This window comes from Vombatus ursinus, unplaced genomic scaffold (genome assembly GCF_900497805.2).
Source record: "Vombatus ursinus unplaced genomic scaffold, bare-nosed wombat genome assembly UNPS02014838.1, whole genome shotgun sequence".
Lineage (NCBI taxonomy): Eukaryota > Metazoa > Chordata > Mammalia > Diprotodontia > Vombatidae > Vombatus > Vombatus ursinus.
Window position 1 is genome coordinate 573110 of NW_020954616.1, and position 1564 is coordinate 574673.

At 54.9% G+C, this 1564-nt stretch overlaps 1 protein-coding gene across 1 annotated transcript in view; it reads right to left on the reverse strand.

The window, feature by feature from the left end:
• The window catches only part of VANGL2 (VANGL planar cell polarity protein 2), a 36046-nt gene that overhangs the window by 34301 nt on the left and 181 nt on the right, over positions 1-1564 (reverse strand). The gene's annotated exons all lie outside the window — the stretch shown is intronic.

The following is a 1564-nucleotide window of genomic DNA, read 5'->3' on the forward strand; positions in this document are numbered from 1 at the left end:
CTGTATCAGAATCCCAAAACTCCACAAAGGCCTTAAAGTTCCAAGAGCAGAACTGGGTGGCGAAATACTAACCCTGGGGAAAAGTAGTGTGGGCAAAGTGGAGGGGGAAAAAAGGTTAAGTGCTTGGAGGAAGGCCAAAAGCCATAGCAGATAAGACATTAAACTTGGGAAGAGAACCCAAGAGTCTGGACTCCCCTAGTCCTTCTGGTAAGGGTTGAAAAAAACACTCAATCAAACGCAGACCCTTACTTACAGCCCCTCCCCTCCCCCCCAGCTCTATAAAGGTCTCCACTTTCTACCAACTTCCCCTTGGGCATGGATGTAGAAAAGAGTTTTGATGAGAACATGCCACAACTTACACACACCAGCCACTAGCAAGCCCTGCCTGACCCACAAAAGGCTGCCCACCCATTCCCACCCCATTCTTGTTTCCAACAATAAACCTACTGTTACTGTTCCCAAATCGTCCACGCACTCCAGGGGTCACGGGGAGACCCTTCCGCCAAGAGTTTCAAGTCCACCTCACCTATCTAGATGGGGAGGGCATAACACCTCCCGCCTCCCCAATACACACACCATCACCAGGGACAGACACTCACTTAAAGGCACACCCATCTGATATACATATGAAACATCTCAAAACACAGTAGTACACACATACACAAGTACACAGACCCTTTAAATAAAAACAACTATCTTCCGTACACACCTCTGGTCCTCCTTATACACACCCTTCACTAAGACACACGCCCCCATCCTGCTCAATATTTGGGCCTGCAAACACAACCCTTACCAAGATATACATACACCTTTACCAACATACATGCACCTATGTAGACAAACATTCTCATTCTCCTACTATACACATCTCCCTTCCTCAGTATACAAGGACACACATACAGATCCCCTAACACTAGGGACACTCCAGACACTCCCTGCCCCCATATAGACGCTAGTAGCTAGAAAGAAACCCCTACACACCCCAAACACGAAGGCACACACCTGCAGGGACAGGCGTGCACGAACACAAACACAAAGACAGACTAGGGCACACATGCCCCCCCCCCGACAGTTCTTACAGTGGCAGGTCCCTTTGCCCTCCAAAGAGGGGAGCATGAGAAAAGGGAAGAGGGGTGGTTGCTAGGGTCTGACCTCCGGGCCCCCAAGAAAGCCTCGCCAGTCCCCTTCTCCAAGCTCCACACCCGCTCCCCCTTTACAGCCCCTCCAGCGCCCTCCCGGGACTCCATGCAACCCCCCAGACGCGACACGCCCGCACACCGATCCCCTCCTCAAGCTTCAAAGACACCTCCAGATCCCCCTCTACACCCGCCCGCTCCAGACTCCAGGTCCCGGGCTGAAAACAGCTCCCTCTGGGACCTCTCAGGCCCCCGCCCCGGCCCCGGGCCCAGGAAAGTCCCCGGCTTGCCAGGCCTGAGCCCCGCCCCCCCGTGCGCCCCTTCCCCTCCCCGACTAGGGGGGCCCTGCAGGGTGGAGGGACGGGCCAGAGGCGGGGAAGCCCAAGACCCCCCCAAAAAACCCAAGCCCCCCTTCCCCCACCCGGGAC